The 22,735-nt window shown below is 42.1% G+C and overlaps 1 pseudogene; it reads left to right on the top strand.

Moving 5' to 3' along the window:
* Positions 1 to 17,328: 17,328 nt before the first annotated feature.
* Positions 17,329 to 17,448, top strand: LOC124987739 (uncharacterized; annotated as a pseudogene).
* The last annotated feature ends 5,287 nt before the right edge of the window (positions 17,449 to 22,735 follow it).

The raw sequence follows: 22,735 nt of genomic DNA, 5'->3' as shown, positions 1-22,735 counted from the left end.
CCCCAGTCTGGCCCTCCAGCAAGGCCAGAGTCTTACTCCTGCCTCATCTCTGCTTATTCCCTTAAGCACAAGCTCAGATTGGCAGTCGGCACCCTCAGATTTCTTGGATACCAGTTTCTTGTTGGTGCACTCTTTATAGCCATCCACTCTTGGGGGAACTCACCCTTCTGGACCAGCATATTAATGCTGGATTACCTTTTTAAGTTTAAGGATTACCCTTCTAAAAGCAACACCCCTAATAACCAAATTATCTTGCACAAAGCCTCTCCTTCTATGTAGTGCTGTTTCTCAGACCAGTAAGAGGTCTGAGATATGCCCCCTTCTCCACTCACCTGGGGCCAGGCCTCAGCACTCGAACCCATGTCCAATGAGGCACAGCTTCCTGGCCTGGGCCTCTGGGCCTCACTTCTGCAATGGCCTCTAGACTCTGGCCTCTTGGTGGATCCCCTTCTCCATCTCTTCAATGTTATTTGTCATGACCAGAGGAGGAACCCAGAAAGGCAAGTAAACCCCTGCACCACCCTAACCAAGGTCCCTCCTGAAGCATCCCTTAATCTATTTGTGCCCTGGTGTCACTTCTCCTGCTGAGCTGGTCCAGGTCCTTTTCTTCTTTGCAAAGATATGCATAGCTCCAAATCTGCAGGTCCTTTCAGTTCCCTGCCCTGTGTCTCATGCCTCATGTTCCCTCTCTCCTCCCCCAATTTGCTCCTTCCTGGGACAGGACTTGGGACTCTTTCATATTACCCCCGCAGCTCTGTTTGCTTTTCTGGCCGACAGCAAGAGGCCCCTGCTGTCCATTAATGACTTCCAGACGAAGCCTGGAGCACAGCTGAGCAGCTGGACAAAGCAGAGGCAGTGGGAGCCCAGGCTAGCAGGGTTAGAGGAGCCACAGGGCCACTTGGGAGGAAGGAGAAGCTGTAGAAAGGGTAGAACATAACCTCCCACGAGAAAGATCCAGATGTGTTTTTGAAGCTGGGGACTAAAGCCCTGAGGCCCACCTGTATGTCTGACCCTCCCCACCAACACTGCCTATTGTTCCATTTGGCCATTGGATAGGCCCTGCCCTGTTCTTGTTGTAACAATAGCGATTTCTCTGTGGCTTTTCTCCCATGTCCTGTCTTGCATCTCACCTTCCCTGCCTCTCCTCAGGCTGTGCCTTCAGTAGGAGACATACTCCCTTGCCCTCCTTTAAGACCTATTCTTAGAAATTCTCTGTGTCCTTGGTTCTCAGGCTAGCATAGCCTTCTATGGTGACTCCTACCACCTCCTGTCCTGGACCAGGACTCAAATGGGCCAGTTTGGCTTCAAGCTGTGGCCCTTGGGAGACTTGTGAATGGGACCCTCAAGGCTCTTGTTTTTGAAGTTAACCTCTTTGAGACACAAAGAGAGAGGACTTTTCCCCAAAGGATAAGCAGGATGACTTGTTCTCAGGTGCTATAATTTGGATCTGAAATGATCCCCAAAGACTCATGTGTTGAAGGCTTGCTCCCCAGCTGGTGGTGCTATTGGGAGGTAGTTGAAATTTAAGAAAATGGGGCATAGTTGGAGGAAGTAGGTCATTGGGCCATGTCCTTGAAGGGGATATTGGAACCCTGCCTCTTCTCTCTCTCTTTGCTTCCTGGCTCCCATGAGTAAGCAGCTTCACTCCAACACGTGCTCTCTACCACAATGTTCTGCCTCAACGCAGGTCCAGAGACAAAGGAGCCAAGTGACCTCTGAAACCATAAGCCAAAATGACTCTTTTCTTCTCTAAGTTGGTTTTCTCAGGTATTTTGTCACAGTGATGGAAAACTGATGAACACACAAAGAAGAGGCTATTAAGACTATTTCTTTGAGACACCAGAGTCAATGCAATGCAAGAAGATACTTGCTGAGATTTCTTCGTCTCTTTATTGTGGGATCTCTACAAGAGATTTCTGTGGGGAAAGGATATGAATGTAGAGTTGAGGTAGCTGCTTTGTTAACATGAGAGAAAAAACTGGAGGAATTGGTCCACAGGAGTACACTGTCACCACAGAAGGAAGAGTAGAGAGAAAAGAATTGTGTTCTTAGTGGTATTATCTGTATAGCTGGACGAAGGCTCACCTGAAGTCCACACCTGGACTTTTCACATGCATAATTGAATGCATTCCCTTTGTCATTTAGGTCAGTATGATGTGATTTTATGCCACTTGCATCTCAGAAGTTCCTGAGAGAATCTTGCCCTCCCCAAATAGGAGGGAAACATGGGTCAGGGTAGGAAATGGAGTGTACAGGAAGCTGGGTGGAGAAACTCTCACCAATAAAGGGTAGGGCCAGCACTGCTGGGAAACACCTGCCGAGAAGACACCTTCTTGTTAAGGATCAAGGCCACAACCAAAAGTGGGAAGTTCCTGTGAAGGTGCATAATAGAACAAATTGCCAGCCAACAGTGTCTGGGGTATCTGGGGTTGGGAAATGATATAGAATCTTCCAGTCCCTCAGGATCTGAACACCAAACACAAGACATAGGAAAAAAGGAGTTCACTAAAGACAGTCTCTACCTTGATGTGTAGCTGGGGCTGCAGATGGCCAAGGATAATGCCTTGGTCCCTCAAGTCAAGACCTCTATTTCCCTGGTAGAGATGCCAGTCTCTTTGGAATGAGGTCAGACTTTGGGGAAAGGGTGTCCCTGCAAAGCTGGAGGTATTCCATTTGGCTCAGGTGCTGGCTGGTCAGGACCTGAGGCCAGGGGCTTGGATTTTGATTGAAAGACATCTTAGAACTTAGGTCCCAAGAAAGCTGGGCTTCCAGCTATTCCACTCCTCGGCCTATACCCAGAGGACTTAAAATCAGCATACTACAGAGATACAGCCACATCAATGTTCATAGCTGCTCAATTCACAATAGCCAGACTGTGGAACCAACCTAGATGTCCTTCAATTGATGAATGGATAAAGAAACTGTGGTATATATATACAATGGAATATTACTCAGCTATAAAGAATAATAAAATTATGGCATTTGCAGGCAAATGGATGAAATTGGAGAATATCATGCTAAGTGACATAAGCCAATCTCAAAAATCCAAAAGACGAATGATCTCACTGATAAGCGAATGATGACACATATTGGGGGGTGGGAGGGGGGCAAGAATGGAGGAAGGAGGGACTGTATAGAGGGAAAAGAGAGGTGGGAGGGGTGGGGGGAAGGAAAAAATAACAGAATGAATCAAACCTCATTACCCTATGTAAATGTATGATTACACAAATGGTATGCTGTTACTCCATGTACACACAGAAACAACCTGTATCCCATTTGTTCACAATAAAAATAAATTTAAAAAAAAAGAAAAAAAAAGAGTGGCAGATGTGATCCTACAATATGTGCAATATGTACAACCAGAAAAATGAGAAATTATGCTTCATTTATGTATTATTTATCAAAATGCATATATGCATTCTACTGTCATGTATAACTAATTAGAACAAATTTAAAATTTTTAAAACTTAAAAAAAGATCCCCCTTTATCCCTTAACAACAACAACAAAAAAAGGCTGGCCTTCATCTGGGGAAACCACCTAAAGATGAGCAAATGTCTTGGAGAGCATGAGGACTCCCAGAACAGTACGACTGATGTTGCCTGTATCCCCATGTGGGCTGCATGGTTGGGTAGCACAGGCCCTGAACTTCCCTGCAGCCCACTCTTCTTCTTTCCTCAGTGTTGGCTTATAGCATGCAGTAAGGGTTGGGTGCAGTGGCTTGTTGTATGAAAGACTCCATAGAGTCATTTCTACCCTTGCAGAGAGTGAGTGTCATTGTTTCCATCAGTTTGGAATTATATTCAGGAAATGACAGCAGCTTAAAGAAGACACAAGTACATTTCTATTTAATATAAATGCAGTCTAGGTCTAGATAGACCATGGTTAGGGTGGCAGCTATGTATCACCAGGACCCGGGCTCCTTCTACCTTCCTGCTCTACCAACCATTCTCATTATGTACCAAATGTCCTCAAGGCCACAGGATGACTGCTAGTCCCCTGGCCATCACTCTCACTGTCTACATAGAAAGAAGAGAAAAGAAATATAAGGAACAATCATCATGAAAGAGCGGGCTTTCTCAAAATGCCCACTCAGACTTCTACCAACAATTTATTGGCCACCCCCATCTAAAAGTGAAGCTGAGCTCTCACCATTACACATACTGCCTTTCAAATGCAATGATATATAATTAGTATTTAATACCTTTATTTTTGATTACATTTGGTTTATGGTAAGTTGTTTGAAAACTGAAACCAGCAGTGAACTAAAAATAATAAGATACATACAAACAAATCATGACCAAATAGAGCTTGCTCCAAAAATGAGAAGTCATTTAAGATCAGAGAACATTTACGCAAAAGAGAAAAATCATGTGTTTATATTAAGAAATGTTTCAGAGCATTTAACACAATTTAGAAGTCATTCCTAATAAAAAATGCCAAATAAAAAGAGGAAAACAGTGTTTACAGAAATAAACATTTGTCAAAATGAACAGTAAATATCATACTAACTACTAATAGACTGAAATTATTTCTATTAAAATTACCAGCAAAAATTGAATGTCTGCTGTGCCCTTCAAATCCAAGTTTATAAAGGTGCTAACTAAAGAAATAGCACAAAAAAATAATTGGCTAATTGGCCATATTTGGGAAAAAACAGACAAAATAATCTTGGAATTATCACAAATGAAATTACTGTATATCCAGAAAAGCCAAGACACTTTTGGAAATAGATTACTAGGATTGATAGAATTTAAGGTGAGTAAAAATATGGCTTTCTTTCTTTCTTTTTCTTTTATTTTCTTTTGTCAGTGCCAGGGCTGGAACCCAGGGTGTAGCACATGCTATAAAATTGTTTCTTAAATCAATATTTTTTTCCAAAGCAGCTAAAATTGAAAACAAAAATGTGTTCATAATAACTATATTAGGAATAGTACTTTTAAAAAGATACACATCTATAGGAGAGAACTGTGAAAATGAATGAAAAGATTTAGAGCAAAAATTGAACACATGGAGAAAAATCAAGTTCTTGGATAGTAAAATGTAATATAAAAATGTTATTCCCCCCAAATTAGAATTTAAATTTAATATCCTTTGTCTTTTTGTTGGTGAGAGGAGAGGGATAAAGAGGGAGAAGGAGAACTAGACAAAATGATCTAAGAGTTTAAAGCAAAGAGCAAGTATACAGGGGAATTATTAAAGTGAAATGTTAGAGGGAATTGATCTTCTAGATGTTAAATCTTATTTTGTAGTCACTTTAATGAAAACAGCTGGTTGGGAATGGCCTGTATTTATTATAGTCTGGAACTGCAAGATGCATGAACTTCCCATGGGCCACTGGATCTCTGGAAAGTAGCTGACCTTGAGTTGTCAGGACCCAAAAGTCTTTCAGCATGAACTTCCAGATCAGAGGCAAAGGAGAGTTTTTTAACCAACCAAAGAGACATTGCCAATCTCACAGTTGAAAGTTCTGCGCCAGGGGTCACCAAGAGACACCCAGAAGCACTCAACAAAGGAAAAAATCAGTATTTAGATGTCTCCCAAAATCAGAAGGTTTTGACACCAGTTAAGAATGGCCCCTCTCCTGCCACCCCTCCAACCCTGGAGGAGCTGAAAGAATATGGCACAGAAGAGTGAGAAACTGACAAGGTCCCTGCTTTCTACTACAGGAATCCCAGTATGAGACTGGCATCATTGAAGTTCAGGGTTCAAGTCAGGAGCCCTGGTTGGGGGCTGCAAAGTGGCCATTACCATGACAGGAAAGGTATGATGTGAAAGAAAGAGGCACTTTCTGCCCCTTGAAGCACAGTTCATTCGTTTGATCAGGTGCATCAGTAGTAATTGCCCATCAGCTCAGACTGTCTGTTATGCATCCGTTCTTGGCCTACTGATATGTTAATTTCCATTGGCTCTAGAATCTGCATGACTTAAAATTGAAATTAACTCTCTCATAATTCTGGAGGCCAGGTATTTGAAATCAAGGTATCAGCAGGTTAATTCCTTTTGGAAACTCTGAGGGAAAATCCATCTTGTGTCTCTCTCCTTGCTTCTAGTAGTTGTGGCCAATCCTTATTTTTCTTTGATTTGTAAACACATTGCTCGGATCTCTGCCTCCATCTTCACATGAACTTCTCTTCTCTGTATGTCTTCTTTTCTCTTTTATCAGTACATTCTTCCTCAAATTTGGAGCCTACCCTAATTCGGAACGTCACATTTCAAGATCTGTACCTTAGTTATAATTGCAAAGGTTCTTATTTAATTAATCAAAATCATATGCTGAGATTCCAGGAGGACGTAGTTTTTGGTGGGGCAGCATTCAGCCCTCTACAGAACTGTAGTGGGCTTGTTGGTCACAGTAGCTACCACACATGATCTCTCCTTCCCATGGAAAAAATATTGTACCCAGAGTCTCCTGCTGAGGAGAGGAGGGATATGTTGCACTTGGTAATGGGATCATGTTGGTCCCCTGACTCAAGGGTGGCCATATTCTTAGGGCAATTGTGATGCTGAAGAGGCCAATCAGATTGGGTCCTTTTAAAATTTGGATTAAGATAACATATACAATGATTGAGAAAGAAATAGCAGATGAAAGATACTATTAGAAAGAAACCAAATTGGTATAAAAAATTTGTATACAATAGGGCAACAAAAATTTTTTTTAGATGGAGTTCTCATCTCACTGTTTTGCCCAGGCTGATCTCAAACTTGTGGACTTAGATCATCCTTCCACCTCATGCTCCCAAGTAAGCTGGGACTACAGGCACACACCACCATGCCTGGTCACACCAAAAATTTTAATGAAAGATGTACAAGATCTTTACACTATAAACCATAAAACATCACTGAAGGGGATGAATAAAGATCTAAATAATAGAATGGTGTATACCAAGTTCATTGATTATTAGATATTATTATTAAGATGTCAGTTCTCCTAAATTGCTATACAGATTCAATGTTATTCATATGAAAATTCCAGCAGCCTTTTTTTTTTTTTTAGAGGTTAACAGGTTGGTTCTAAAATTTATATGGAAATATAAAGAGTTCAGACAAACTTGAAGAAGAACAAAGTTGGAGGATTTGAACTATATAATAGCAAGATCATTTTAAAGCAACATTATCAAGACACTAAGCTGTTGGTATAAGGGCAGATACACAAACCAATGGAAAGAATATAAAGTCTAGAAATAGAGTCATATATATGGGGTCTCCTAAATTTTGACAAAGGCCAGAATGTAATTTAATAGGAAAAAAAAAGAACTTTTCATTAAATGGAGCAAGAGCAACTAGAAATCTATATAAAACAATGAACCTTGATCCTTTACCTTACACCATATAGAAAAAGACTTGAAATGGACTGTAAATTTAAATATGGAAGATTCAACAATTAGACTTCTAGAACAGAAAAATATCTTTATGATCACAGAGTAGACAAAGATTTTAAAAACTGTACATAAAAAAACTAATCATATAGAAAAAAGGTAAAAGTAATATCAATAAAACTGAAAATATTTGCTTATTTGTGAACACCATAAAGAAAGTAAAAAGGAGCCAGGCACAGTGGTGTATACCTATAATCCAGGAGACTCAGGAAACTCAGGAGGATCGTGAGTTCAAAGTCAGCTTCAGCAACTTAGCAAGGCTCTAAGCAACTTAATAAGACCCTGTCTCAAAATAAAATATAAAAAGAGTTAGAGATGTGACTCAGTGGTTAAACTACCCTGGGTTCAATTCCCAGTACTAGAGAGAGAGAGAGAGAGAGAGAGAGAGGAAAAGAAAGTAAAAAGGAAAGCTAGATATTGGGAGAAAATATTCATAGTACATATAGCTGACAAAGGACTAATATTTAGAATACATAAAGAATTACTTACTCATCAAAAATAAAATGACAACTACACTATCTCTCAAAAAAATAAGAAAAAAATCTTTAATCATCAGGAATATGCAAATTAAAATCACAATGGAATATCATTACTTACACAGTAGCAGGGTAAATTTACAAAACTGACAATACGAAATGTTGACAATATGGAGCAACTGGAATGGGCATGCATTGATGATTTGGAATATGTTCTATGGCTTCTTATGAAGTTAAACATACATCTACTCTATGATCTAACAATCTTACTCTAAGCATTTACTTAAAAGAAATGAAATCATCAGTTCACTTTTGGACTTGTACAAGAATATTTATGCAGTGTGATTCAATTCATATAAAGTTCAAGAACAGTCACAACTAATGTATGATGACAAAAATCAGAACAGTAGTGGCCTTTAAGTGTGGACATGGGTATGGATCAACAGGGTTGGGGCATGAGGGAGCTTTCTGGAGTGATGGAAATGTTCTCTATATTGACCTGGGTGGGGGTTACATGGACACAGGCATGGACAAAAAGAAGCACCTGTGTGCTTAAGATTTGTGCATCTTACTGTTTATAAACTATATCTCAACAAGGAAAAAAAAAGAGCAAGAACAGCTAGACCCCTTTATGCTAGTTTTACAGAGAGTTTTTCTATTTTATAACATGACCACATGGCCTTCGACTCTTGCAGTCGAAAGAACTTGCTCTCAAGGTGTGAGAACCTGTCAGACTTCTTGCCGGGGACCCGAGAGTAACTGCAGTTGCACAAAGAACACACCACTCATAGGTGTGTGTGTGTGCACATGTGGGCATGTGTGTGCAGTGTATGTACCCATGCTCACGGAGATGTGCATACACCCTGGCACAGTGTTTCTTTCTTGGTCAGCAACATGTAACCTTTTTGAATGTGAATGCCTATTTGTGGTTTTAGGTAAGGCAAGCACTCTCTAGTCTGAGAAGTCTGTAACTCTCTCCACTGTGCAGCCCCTGAGGGCGTTTTTTCCCAGGGACCAGTACTTGGGCAATGGAGTGGAAGATGAAACTCCAGGGTTGTCTTGCTACCTCCCACCTGGTGTTTACCTCTGCTAGTTAGCTCATTTCCCAATATAAAACAGCACCCCCACACACACACACCTGCTGCCCTGTATCTCATGGCCCTCTCCAGCCCTCTCTGAGGCCCCTCTGGCATTCCTTAGTTGAGATCTTCTTCTCTGGATTCTGTAGGCTCTTCCCTGATATGCCTGTGAGTAGCAAGGGCCAGGCAGGCCAAGTTAGACAGAGGCCTCTGCAGCTCTGTTCCTGGTTCCACCATGTCCCAGTCGTAACCCTAACTAGGTATCATCCCAAGCCCAGCAAAGGGGAAGTCACTCTTCCTTCCTCTGTCCCTCTAGTCATTCCTTTCAGGAGCTTCCCATGGGCAGGCTCTACATGGGTCTGTCCCATGCCACAGAGATGCCAAACTGCAGCAGAGATGTCTCACAGCTAGTGCTGTGCCAGGCCTCAGCTAGACAGCTGCTGGGAGGGTCTCTCTCTTCCCTGAGGCCAAAGTGTTTCCCTGACACTGTTCGTTATCCCAAAGCAGACAAACAACTCTGACCCCATCATCCCCTCTGAAAAGGGCAGCAAGAGTGACAGCAAGTGATGCCAGGGAATAAGTCAGAGACTGGCGGAGCGGGGAAGGAGAGATGTGTGGCTCAGCAGGGAGGAAATGACAGGCGTCATAAACAAGCATGACTTCATGTTTGTCCCCACACACACCCCTCTGAAGTCAGACAGACCCCTCCCGTCCCCTGGGCCTGGCGTACACAGCATTCCTTGGCGGTGGGAGGACCTGTGGCTTATGCAAGGCCCACAGACGTGGGCTGCTTAGAGAGGACACCCAAGTTCTGTCCCATGAACCACAATTGAGAAGAACAAGACACCTCCCTGTGCCAGATCTTGGCTTGGGTTCCAAGAACACGGGGTGGCCCCTGCCCTCTGGATCTCAGAGCCTGGTGGGGAACATGGTCACGTGAACATTCCATCACAATACAGAGTGGACCACTGGCAGGATTACGGGAAATATTCCAAGGCCTCAGAGTGCCCATCAGAAAGAGAGATTTCTTTTGCCTGTGGAAGTAAGAAAAATTTCCACTATGTCTTGAAGGAGCTTGCCAAAAAAGATAAGGAAAACGACTCCAGGCAGGGAGGCTGTCTGGCAGAAGGCAAACTGCAAGGGCCAGAGGACTGGGACCCAGGCTATGCTGACTGGCCTGTGCCTGGGTTCTTCCATTTGTCCTCTCAGAGAGCCCCCAGCACTCACACAATTTCAGTGAGCATGAATGACAGGTGAGGCTCCACCCTGCAAGCTTGTTAAGAGGGGGCCCTCCTCCAATGCCCAAGCAGGTTCTGAGGTCTCATGGTTCTGACAGTGAGAAAGGCTGATAGCTCAATGTGAACTCCAGCCTTAGACACCCAAACCCACCCCTGCTCCCCTCGCCACCCATCTTTCTATGTCTGTTATTTCCAAATGCTGCCCACCCCACCACTGAACCCCAGGCTAGGTGACAGGCTGCCAAGATCTCTCAGGTTACCTGGGGTCAAGCCCTGAACAGTGGCTTCTTAACCAGGGCATAAAGAAGGGTGAGATCTGAGCAGTGGGACCCCAACTCTGGGCTTCTACTTGCACGCCTCTCCTTGAACTCATTCAGCTCCTGTTCATGGCTGCTGGGCAAGAAAAGTGATTTCCCTCTTGCAGGACTGGGGACAACATCTATTTGTGGTCACTGCTGGGACATGACAGAGCCTTGACTGGAACCAGGGAGCCTCCATCCACCCTGGCTCATCTGGCACCCGTGGGCGGGTTTACAGCAGTTGGCTGGCCTTTACTGTGAAGCTGACAGGATGCAGACACAGCCGCCTGCTGGAGGAGCCAGTAGCTGTCTGGGACTGTGACCAAGTGGGAAAGGAGAACCTTGTCTGAAGGGATGGCTGCTACTGTAGCTCTAGTCACCTGTGACTTAGTGGGATTGCAGGTCACATGTGGCTAGACTGCAATGCTGCCCTCCCGGCTCCATTTTTAAAGTGAAGTTGGAAATTTGGATTTTAGGCAAACTCCTTCTGATGTTAAAACACTGGCAATCAACTGAAAATGTTAAAATACTCTGTGAGAAACAGATAACACAAACCACAGCCTGTTGTGGCCTCCAGAGGCCATTTGCATCCTCTGCCTTCTACTAAAACATGGTACCTAATTTACAAGTGAAGCTATGGAATCCCAAAGACCTGCAGGAACTGAGGCGAAGCCAGGTGGAAGCCCAGGTTGGGGGCCATATCTGAGCATTCTCCACTCCCCTGCTCCCAATTCCCTGGTCTAACCACCTACTAAAGTTTCTATGGTTGTCATAACCTGGATGGTCAGCACTGCTGCTGCCCTGGCTTGGTGTTGATGCTGGGGCCTCATTGTGTACCTGTCCCCAGAAGACCCTGCAGAGGACCTTCTATAGCCCAGGTTTGGGCCTTAGAGCAGCCTGCAGGCCACGAGAATACTTGGACAGAGGAGAAAATGCAGACCGAGCCCTGGGGTTTCCCAGGCCCACATACTATGCATGTGAACCCTTTCAGGCTGCTCTCCCCTCCTTTCTGCCCCTCTAGCCCCTGGCCTACCCTGTGGATTCCACCATAGCTGGCAAGAAATTGAGCTGGCACACAGCATGGACCTGTCTCCAGGAGGCTGCCACAGCCACCTTTCCAAGTTCCAACTGTTGTTCCTGACACAAGAGGGAAGAATTTTATGGGGCTGGAAGTCCAGAGTGCCCCAAGATGAGCCAGGGCAGCCCCTTTGCCATGAAGGTGCACTTCCTGCCAGATCCCTCTGAACATTGTTTTTGTGCTTTTGGCAAGAATCAAGTGAGAAATTCTACCTCCTCACCCCTTCCTCCTTTTTACATCATCATCACCATAATCCTGCAAGTTTGTCATTATGCGTCATTCACAGCCTGCTCTGTACTGTGGTAATCACCACTGCTGCACTCTCATGTACTTCTAACTCAGAGGGGTATTATGAATTGTCCAGAACTATGCTGGAATTCAACAGGCATGCCAACATGAGGACTCAGACTTACTTGACCTTAGAGTGCTTGCTTTTAATTGTTAGGTGGCCCCTCTTTTCTCACTCTCCCACCTGTCACTTTGTAATCCTGAGTCTCAGTTTCTTCTTTTGTAAATAGCCAATAATCTTCCTGCACAAACATGCTGTGATGCTGTGAAGAAGGAGTTAATACATCATGTGTGGTTGCTCAATCCTTGTATGTTTCCAGGGAAGGTTGGAACCAGGATTGGTCCTTGGCTAGTTCCTGGCAATGTGACTTTCTGCATCTTCTTTTTGTTACTGATTGATGTTTTTGTACACACCCAGATCAATATGACATTGCTGAGAAGCATTAGTTTCTCAGGACTTGTCATGATTGATTTGTGCAAAAATCAAGATAACTTATGTATCTGGTTTCACTGTCAGAGTCTTGAGTTATGGTTTCCATGCAGGATGTGCCTATGACAAGCCTCTTATAGGAGTTTGAATCCTGATATTTGAGAGGGTTTTCCTGACAGGGGAAAAGTGTGCCTTGTGTGACCCCAATGGGGGAAGGCCATGGAACTCATGCAAGACCTTTCACTCAATGCAAACATTTTTCCTGATGCTTTTACTTTGTATCCTTTTCTGTAATAAACCTTAGCCATGAATATAACATGGTATTGAATCTTGTGGGCTCGTCTAGTTAATAATCAAACTTGAGTCTGGACTTAAGTTCCCCCAAACAGAGGCTTAGGGGGAAGTTACAAAAAGCATCTTTCCACAGCTAAAATATGGAGTGAGTTTTCACCATGGTGACCAGAATTTTACCCCTGGCACTTAAGCCTTCTTCCTGGCTTCCCCCCATTGATCTGGTCCCCTTCTCCAACCATTAGTGGGTTTTGATCTTGAGCCTCAGTTCTTTCCTTAGTTTCCCTTACTGAATTTAACATTCTTTCCCCATTGCTTCTTCAGAGCCAGTCTCCCACCAGAGCATCTCTGATCAGGGTCAGACCTGGCCCCTCACTGGGAATACAAAGTGAAGAGTTGACCCATGACCTGACAGATGAGGTCAGACAATTTCACAGTCCAGCCCACCTCTGAGAGGTAATAAGGTTTTCCTATAGTTTGGATATGGTTTGCATCTCATTGAAACTCATGCTGAAATTTAATTCCTAATGTAACAGTGTTGAGAGGTGCTTGGACCCTTAAGAGGTATAACTAGGTCATTAAGCAGGATTAACACAGTTCTTACAAATTCTAAAGGGAGGGTGCCCATCATATCTTCTTTCTTCCACACATGACCCCTTGGTCTTCCACTTTTCCTCCATGTTATAATGCAGTACAAGGCTCTTGCCAGATGTGTCTGCACAACCTTGAACTTCTAGCCTCCAGAACTGTGAGCTAAATAAACTTCTTTCCAACAGGAAATGAACTAAGACAGAGCAGTCTTGCCAGGGAAGGAAAGATCCTGGAAGGCTGCAAGGTTTGACAGGATCCTCTTTTGTGTGCCCAGGTTCAGGCCATGCCACTGGAAGCTGTCCCTCTGGCCAGTGCTGAGATCATGCTTTCCCACCCAAGAAAGGGTCAGTATAACTGGACTAGTCCTATGAGACTAGAGGGCTAGATTTGGGATCAGACCCTGGGATGTTGGGAAAGGTCTGAAGTCCTGGGAAGGAAGGAAGGAGGGAAGGAAGGAAGGAAGGAAGGAAGGAAGGAAGGAAGGAAGGAACGAAGGAAGGAAGGAAGGAGATATTGTTGAACAAAGAAAGAATAAATGAAGGGTTAGGAATGAAACTCTGTACAAGGCCCTGTGTTCTATGCCCCAAAACAAAAACAAAAACAAAAACAAAACAAACAAAAAGAATAAACAAACATTGTGAAAGACCCCCCTCAAAAACGCATTTACAGTCAAGTTTGGGATGTAGCAAGGGGAAGAACACAAACCAGGTCTGTGAACTTTATAGGATGTGGGCTTGTGCTGGGTAAGTCTAAGGAGGGCTTTAGGGAATTCAGATGGGTGATGTCAGGAAGCAGGGGAAATTTGGTGATTCTTCCTAACTTTTACCTAGGACATGGTAGGAACAAAGATGGTAGGAGTTGTCATTTGTTGTGATGGTTAATTTTAGGTATCATCCTGACTAGATTAAGGAATAGAGAATTGATAAAGCATGATTTCTGGTTACATCTGTGTGGGTGTTTTCAGAGGATATTTTTGTGTGAGTTGGTGGACTGAGTGGGCAGTATCTCCACTTAATGTGAGTGGGCTGGCCCCGTTTAATCCACTGTAAACCCAGAAAGAACAAAAATTATGGAGGAAAGATGATTCCCTCTCTACTGAAATTGGGGAACCCTTTCTTCTCTTGTCCTTGGTCATATTTCAGAACTTCAGGCTCTCCAGTCTTTGAACTTTGGGGCTTACACCAGTGGCTCCCCAGATATTCAGGTCTTTTGCCTTGCACTGAGAATTATACCTTTGGCTTCCTTGGTTCTGAGGCTTTGGGACTTGGACTGAGCCATGCAACCAACAGGCCAGGGTATCCAGCTTGCTGATGACCTGTAAGTCATGGGACTTCTCAATCTTCATGACTATGTGAGCCAATTTCCCTAATAAATCCTCTATCTATCTATCTATCCATCCATCCATCCATCCATCCATCCACGCTATTGGTTCTGTTTCTCTAGAGATGTCGGGGTCTTAAGCCCCCTTGCTCTTTTCAACTAGCGGCAAGGGAAGGGGACACTCCCCAACAAGGTCAGATCAGCATAGGTAGGGCCGACTGACCACCCGCTCCCAGCCCTCCAGGTGGAGGACAATCAGACACGTCAGGGAGACCCATCACAGCAGGAACTTGTTTATTGAGGAAATCACACAGCTTTTATGTAGGGTGGGGGCTAGGCGGGAACCAATCAGCTTAAAGGTCAGTAAGGCACAGGGGATTCATGCAGGCGAGGGTCCCATTGGACTACATGGCAAGCACGAGCTGATCACGTTTACGGAACTGTTGTTAACCAATCCCGGTTTATTGTCATTAACTATTGAAACCGCTTTTGAGGCCTTGATCATGCTCACTCGCCAGGGAGTGAGGAGTCAGCCTGAGTTAGTTAACGTGTCATTAGTCCCAACATAGAGAATCCTAATACGTTGCTAAATAAGTAATAGTCATTCAGGGGAGCCACAAGAGGGTGTGTTTGGGGTTTACAGATTGTGTGTTTGTCTCTGTTTAGTTCTACCATGCTTGTGGGAAGGCTTTACCTGATAATTGTTATATTGTGAAAAATTTGTTTATATTCATTTGGGAACATTATAGCCTCTCTGGTAGTTTCTAGCTATCAGGCCATTTTTCACACTCTCAATGTGTAATCCAAATACCTCTGTTTTTCTGTTCTCTGGGTCACTTCTCCCTACCTATAATTTCCAAGAGAAATAACCCAGGATGGTCCCTGCTGGCATATTGCCAAGTATTCTTGGGACATATGGGCTCCTCTTGCAGCATAGGTGGTCCCCAGTGAATCACATCTCAGAGTAGTCATACTTTTAAGTAGTCCTTTTCCTGAACAGAGCCTGTGACTTGTTTTAACCAATAGAATGAGTCAGAAGTGGGTGTGATAGTTTGGATCTAAAATGTTACCCAAAGGCTCATGTGTTAAAGGCTTAGTCCCAACCAGGAGTGGTGGTGCATGCCTGTAATCCCAGCTCTGCTGAGCAGATGAATGAAGAAGTCATCTTGAACATTCCAGCCTCAGCAGACACCATGTGGAGGGAGATGAGGCATCTTGCTATACTCTGTCTGTGTTTCTCTTAGTCTTTATTGTCCTTTGATGAAGAGGTGGGAACAATATTTTGCTGTATCTTATTCTCTCAACTCTAACAAACAGTGGAAACATTGCAGCTGACACTGGACTTCAGGAATGGGAGCAGTGTATTCTATGACAAACAGGAAAGTGTGTGCCTGAATAAAGCACAGCACTCTTCAGCCTCAGCTGTCAGTTGCCCCGAGAGAAGGAGGACCTGGCTGTCCAGTTTCTGATTTGTTGAGAGAGGTTAAGGATCTCAGTGTGCATGTGAAACCTCCCAAGTGTTAAATGTTAAAAAAAAATGTTTTCAATATTGTGCAGGCCACCCCCCACAGATCTCTAAAGGAAATACACAAGGCAAATCCAAGTGCAGATTGATTTTGTCATCTCTCATCAAAAGTGCTGTGGTTTGAATATACTTTGTCCCCATCAGAACATGTTGAGGCTTGGTCCCCAATATAACACTGTTGAAAGGCACTGGGACTTTCAAGAGGTGATCAGGTCATTAAGAGAGATTAAACTTTTCTTGTGGGAGCAAGTTCTTTCTCTGACAGGACTAAATTGGTTATCACAGGAACGGGTTGTTATAAAGCAACCCTGGTGCTCCTTTCCCTCCCCGGCTTTCCTCCCTTCTCCCGATTCCCTTTCCATCCTTCCCCACCTTCCTTCCCTTCCCTTCCCTTCTTCTTCCCCTCCTCTTCTCTCCCCTCTCCTTCATTTTTCTTCTCTCCCTTTTGCTTTTCTTCCACATATACTTTCTTGCCCTTCTACTTCCTTCTGCCATGTAATGGTGTAGAATGAGACCCTCGCCAGATCAGTCATCCAACCTCCAACTTCCCAACTTCCAGAACCATGTGATGGGATAAATCTCACACACACACACACACACACACACACACACACACAAAATATGTGTGTAGTTTATTTATTTATACACATATGCATTTATAACATTATGTGTACATATATATATATGTAAATATATATATTATATATATATAATTACCCAGTCTCAGGCATTTTGTTATAGCAACAGAAAATGAGCTAAGACATAGCTCATGCTTCTCAACACTTACTATGAAAAAGCATTTTCACTAAAACAAAAACAAAACAAGCAAGTATTTCATATTCCCTGAGTAGTGGAAGCTTCTAAGCTCACCCACATGGCTGTTGGCAAAACTTGTGGGCTGTTTGAGGACTTCAGTTCCTTGCAGCTATTGGCCAAATCCCACCCTCAACTCCTTACCACATTGGCCTCTCCATAGTGTAGCTCCCAGCCGGCCTCTGACCTCATCAGTGAGCAAGGAAGAGGCTACTAGTAAGACAGAACGTGCAAACAAGATGGAACTGTGGTCTTTTTACAGTTTAATCACAAAAGCAACAACTCTGCTGTATTCTATTTTTTAAGTGTACGATTAAGTGGTATTAATTACATTACAAATGTTGTGCAACAATCTCAGCTATGTTTCCAACATCATTTCCTCCAAATTTTTTCTTACTGTGGTAAAATACACATAATAAAATTCATTACATTAGAAGGAAGAAATTCTTTTACAAGAACATGTAAATTATGGCAGTGATTATTTAAAAATTCACAAATTAGAAGCATTAAAAATGTGCTTTGGTACAATTAAGCCCACTGCTCCTTTCTCAGAGTGCAATGGCTGCAAACAGCAGCTTCCTTGGTAGTTATGCCACAGCCTTTTGCTTGTATGGGTTGCCCTCAAGGACCTTTCCAATGAGCATTCGTGCCTTTGACCTTGTGCTATTCACAAACTAGGTTCCAGACAGGTGTGCCTTTTCCACAGGGAAAAGTGACCAGCAAAGTCATCATGTCCATTTGTACCAAGATGCAGAACAAGGAGCATGTGTTGAGACCCTATGCAGAGCCAAGTTCAAGTTCCCTGGTTGCCAAGAAATGCATATCTTAAAAAAACAGGGTTTACTAAGTTTAATGCAGATGGATTTGAAGACACAGTGGCTGTGAAGTGACTCATCTCAGATGGCTGAGGGGTCAGATATATCCTGGCTTGTGGTACCTTGAACAAGTGGTGGGCCCTTCATTTGTGAGGGTTTCCAATGTGCTCCCTTTCCTACTCATAACCATTTGTTCAAATTAATAATAATGATAAAGCTCAAAACTAAAGACAAATTATTTATATAACTGTGGAATAATTTATGTGGTCATTGAAATTATGCTTATCAAGTTTTTAACAATACAGAAAAAAATCATCCATTTTATTTATTTTTTTTTATTATTTTTTTATCTTTTAATTTTTTACAGACTGCATTTTGATTCATTGTACACAAATGGGGTACATCATTTCATTTCTATGGTCGTACACGATGTAGATTCATACCATTCATGTACATAGGGTAATGATGTACATAGGGTAATGATGTCTGTCTCATTCCACCATTTTTCATACCCCCTCCCTCTCATTTCCTTCTACATAAACTAAAGTTCCCCCATTCTTCTCTCACTCACTGGTTTATATCCAAAGGATTTAAAATCAGTAAACTACAGTAACATAGCCACATCAATGTTTATAGCAGCTCAGTTCACAATAGCTAGATTGTGGAACCAACCTAGATGCCTTTCAACAAATGAATGGATTAAAAAACATCCATTTTAAATAAATTTATTATAGCTACGTGTGATAATGTACACCTGTAATCTCAGTGACTCTGGAGGCTGAGACTTAAGGATTGCAAGTTTGAGCCAGCTCAAGAACTTAGCAAGGCCTTAAGCAACTTAGCAAAACCTTGTCTCAAAATAAAAAATAGAAAGATCTGGGAATGTAACTCAGTGGTAAAACGCCCTGAGTTCAATCCTTAATATAATAATAATAATATTTACTATAGAAATTAGATGTAATTTTGGAAATAATATACACTTGTATATGAAGTCTGATACCAGATTCAGTTTACATAATCAAATCAACATAATGAAGTCAACAAAACATCAGTGCCTGACATATTGGAATCCCTTAATGAGTGCTGAGCTAATTAATTTTTTTTTTCCAACCAAATCAAGGAATTGTTCCAGGCAATTGTCTTAGAATGACTGGGTTTGCCCAGGGTTGCGGTAGGGTCATCTGATTGAGGTTTGACTATATTGATTGCTTAGATTATGTGGGTATGAATATTTTGATTGGTATGTATAGTTGTGATTAGATACCGACTTTGTTTATACATGCCTGAAAAATTAAAATTGGCTCTCCATATCTGCAGGTTCTGTATCCTCGAATTCAACCAACCATGATTGAAAAACAATTGTAAAAAAATTGCATCTGTACTGAACAGTTACAGACTTTTTTCTTGTCATTATTCCCCAAACAATATAACAACTATTTACGTAGCACTAGACAGTATAAGGTATTTTAAGTCATTGAGAGATGATTTAAAATACATGAGAGATGTGTGTAATTTATATGCAAATACTACATGATTTTAAATAAGAGACTTGACCATCTGTAGATTTTGGTGTTCCTGGGTGGGAGTGGGGGTCCTGCAACCAATCCTGCACAGATACTGAGGGAAGAATATATTCTGAAAGAAATCCACCAAGTAGTTGACAGTGATTATTTTAAAGTGATGAATCTGTGATAATTATATTTATTTTTTACTTTTGTTGTATATAGTGTTTTGTCTCCATTTTTTTTTTTTTTTTTTTTTTTTTTTTTTTTTTTTTTTTTTGCTCTCCCCTCCCTGTGTTAGGTTCATGTCCATTCCCTGTGATTCTGCAGTGTTCCCCTCTGGGAGGATTATACCTCTTTCTGTTGACCTTGAACTTGGCTATGTGACTTGCTATGTGACTTCCTTTGCTATAGCCAAAGGAATGGAAGCAGAAGTGTCTTGTAAAATGTCAGAGTAGAAGTCTTAAAAGCCATCATGTGATTCAGCTAGTTTTGTTCCTTGCTATGAGAGCAATGTGTCTCTGGCCTGATTCTTCAGAGTGCACATGGAACTGAGCTGGCTGACCCACTCTCACAGTGAAATGTGAGAGAGAAGTAGCCCTTTGTTGCTGTAGGATGCTGAGATTTGGGGGTCATTTGTTACTACATCATATCACAGTGAAAGGTGACTCATCTTTAAATTCCCAAGTATTCTACGACTAATGTGTGTGAGTTTTACAGTTTTATAAGTTACTAAAATATAGGGTTAATATTCCTTATCTTAAAATGCCTGGAACCAGAAGTGTTCCAAATTTTGAAATTTGGAATATATCTATATCTATATGTATATCTGTATCTCTATCTATCTATGTCTATATATCTTGGGAATGGGAACTGTCTAAACATGAAATCCATTTACATATTTGCATCTTATACAAACCTGAAGTTAATTTTGTACAATATTTTTAGTGTACCTGTGTTTTAGTGTAATCTTATCATAACCTGAAGTTAATTTTGTACAATATTTTTAGTGTACCTGTGTTTAGATTGCAGTCTGTCACATGAGGTCAGGTGTGGAATTTTCCAGTTGTGGCATCATTGTTGGCATCGAAAAGTTTTAGATTTTGGAACATTTCAGATTTCAGATCTTTGGATTAGTGATACTCAACTGTATGTATTACTCTAAGGGTATTCAATATATAAATCTCTATTTATTTATTTTTAATAAATTTTTTATCTGCCCAGAGCCCGAAAACAAGCCTTGAATATTATCATTAAATTAGATTTTGACATATCATAGGGATCTAAAAGTTTTTTGGGACTAAATTAAATAAATTCAAAGTCATTGTGGACTCTGTTGTCAGCCTGATTTTGATGAGGAAGCTGGGAAAGCATTTGCTGGACCTGGGTGGGGCTGAGGAGTCATTAAGAAGCAACACCCAGGCATTAGTGGTTAGTGTTACATATGCTTGCCTGTCACCCATTCCTCCTTCTGGGAATAACACTGTATTCGTCAGCTTTATGTTACTACAATGAGACAGCTGAGACAGTTATCTTATAAAGAGAAAAAAGATTTATTTAGCCCTCAGGCTTCAAGGGTCAAAGTCCAATACAAAGCAACCTCATTTGCTTGGCCTCTGGTGAATACAGTGGCTGGCAGTACATCATGGTGGGAGAATGAACAGCAAGCTGTCCTGGAACAGGAGCAGGTTGACTGTCATCCCATAATTCCTTCAGTGGGTATTCTCCCAATGACTGACGGTCCTCCCACCTCTTAAAGGCCCCATTTCTTTAAGGTTCCATCACTTCTTAACATTGCCACACTAGAGACCAAGTTTCCTACACATGAACCTTTAAGGATCAAACCATATCCAAATTATAGCAGGTACCCCCCTCCACAGTCAGCCTATGAGGTTTGATGGGGCTGACATACTCTCCAGACTACAGGGATGAGCATGAAACCCAGGCCTGGTCAAGTAGAGCAATGAAACCTCTTGGTCTCAGTGACTGGTTCAAGGAAGGTCACATGACCTGCATCAAGATGCAGTATGATATGATTATCAAACCAGCTAATTCTCCTCTGGCGCCAGCTCTGGACAAAGAAATATAAGCAAAGATGATGAATGCTACTTTCGAGCTTGTCCCTTAAAAATCTCTCCTAACTGTGACATTCTTTCTTTTCCTTTCCATAATATCCTGAAGGCCTCACTTTGAAATGACAGGAGCCTGGACATCTTAGTGATTACATGAAGTAAAACTCCCATCCCCCAAACACACTGGACAATGATGTAAGTGGTTATTACGTCCAGTCACTGACGTTTGTTATAATGTTATTATATCCAGTCGCTGATATTTTGGGAGTTAAATGTTACCATGGAAAAGTCTAGGATACTCTGACAAATATGTGACCCAAACCTAAGTCAGACTAATTAGAGTCAGCCCTAAGAAATTTGGATCAAAGTTATTTTTTTAACCCTAGAGTTGCTAAGCTGATAGGATATAACCTAGAGTGCTAAGAACCATCATTCACTGTACAAGTATTTATTGAACCCTTAAGATGTTCCTGGCACTAGCCTAGGCTCATAGGTCAGGGCTGCAAAGTGAGGGAAAGCCAGTCTGAGAATGAGGCTAACATAGAGGAAAACCAAACTGAGAAACAGAGCCTGGGTCTAGATCCCTGGGTCAGACCACACCTGAAACCATCTGCACTCTTTTTTGTTTACCATTTTGAGTGAGCTTCTGACACTTGTATGTAATAATTCATAAGCAATTCAAGGATAAGATTGAAATAAAATTGAGGTCATAGGTTTGTGTCATCATCCAGAGGGGATGATTATAGATAGGTTCAGACACCTGTTCAGACAGAGCTTGCCAGAACAGAGCAAGTGGTGTGCAGGACTGGGTCACTGGGATACAACCCCAAGGGTGCCTGTGCCTTAACCAAGGGAAGGGGAGGAAAGAACAGCCCAGGCATTGAACCTAGTACTGAGATTTTCTCTGATATGCAACCTTTTCTCTGGCCATACATACTAACCCTGTGTTCTGACAGTTCAGATCAGCTCCACAAAGCCCTGACCTCTCTCCTGACTCCTGGCTTTATGGGTTTGACAGTCTTGATGGGTCATTGAAAGAGACATAAGTGAAAATCAATTCAACTGCACTCAGCACGTATTTGTAGGGTTCCTACTGTGTTCTATTTTCAGTGCTGATTTGGAAAAATTGTCTTGAACACTTTCTACAAGTCAGAACTTTCCTTCTTTCTCTCCTTCCTTCCTTCCTCACCTTCCTTCTTTTCTTTAAGCCTTCAACATTAACTAAACATAACCTCATCACTGAGGTGATGTTGAGGTGATCATGCTGAGCAGTGATCACTGAAAGGTGAATGAGACATAGGAGCATTGAACTCACAGAAATTATATTATCATTATGCTGCTTACAACATACTTTAAACTTTCTACCTTCTGAGCACATGATAAGATCACATTCCCTGGCCTCCTAGTTTGGGTGGGGTTGGATGACTAATGTGTCAGACAAATGAATTGGAGCACTTAATTCCTAATGCAGGATCTGCCAAAGCTTTTTCCTTCTGCCACGGTGACTATTGAAATGACTGTTGAAATGATGTGTTGAAAT

This window comes from Sciurus carolinensis, chromosome 6, assembly GCF_902686445.1.
Source record: "Sciurus carolinensis chromosome 6, mSciCar1.2, whole genome shotgun sequence".
Classification (NCBI taxonomy): Eukaryota; Metazoa; Chordata; class Mammalia; order Rodentia; family Sciuridae; genus Sciurus; species Sciurus carolinensis.
The sequence above is the reverse complement of the archived record's forward strand: the minus strand, read 5'-3'. Positions and strand labels throughout refer to the sequence as shown.